The following is a 424-nucleotide window of genomic DNA, read 5'->3' on the forward strand; positions in this document are numbered from 1 at the left end:
TTCCAGCTCTAAGATAGCACAAACATTATTGATAACATATTAGTGTTTCTTCTCATTCCTCAACTCCAATTCTCCTATTACTGACATATTATCATTGTATAAATGAAAGGTCAGGAAGAGAAACAAGTTTTATTTTTTTGTTTTAATGATATACTACAATGCTACCTTATCAGATAAAATTACACACAAATTGTACTAAAATACCCTAAAATGTATTCAACCTTTTCCCTTTAACAAAAGTACCTTATATCATATCAAAAGAAATTATTACATCAAAACATTCTTGACACAACATTTAGGTTACAGGTACAGCTGGACCTAAAGTACTGAAATCAGAGTTTCCTGAGAAGTCATAATTACACAACTGCATACAATCCATAGAGACACAGGTATCAGCATACACACCACACCACACCATACCATA

General features: G+C 31.6%; 1 protein-coding gene across 1 annotated transcript in view; it reads right to left on the minus strand.

Annotated features, from left to right (window-relative positions):
* Nucleotides 1–424, minus strand: part of LOC119591805 (zinc finger protein Xfin-like) — a 16,139-nt gene that overhangs the window by 4,917 nt on the left and 10,798 nt on the right. The gene's annotated exons all lie outside the window — the stretch shown is intronic.

The sequence above is a fragment of the Penaeus monodon genome, chromosome 29, assembly GCF_015228065.2.
Source record: "Penaeus monodon isolate SGIC_2016 chromosome 29, NSTDA_Pmon_1, whole genome shotgun sequence".
In the NCBI taxonomy this organism is placed as follows: Eukaryota; Metazoa; Arthropoda; class Malacostraca; order Decapoda; family Penaeidae; genus Penaeus; species Penaeus monodon.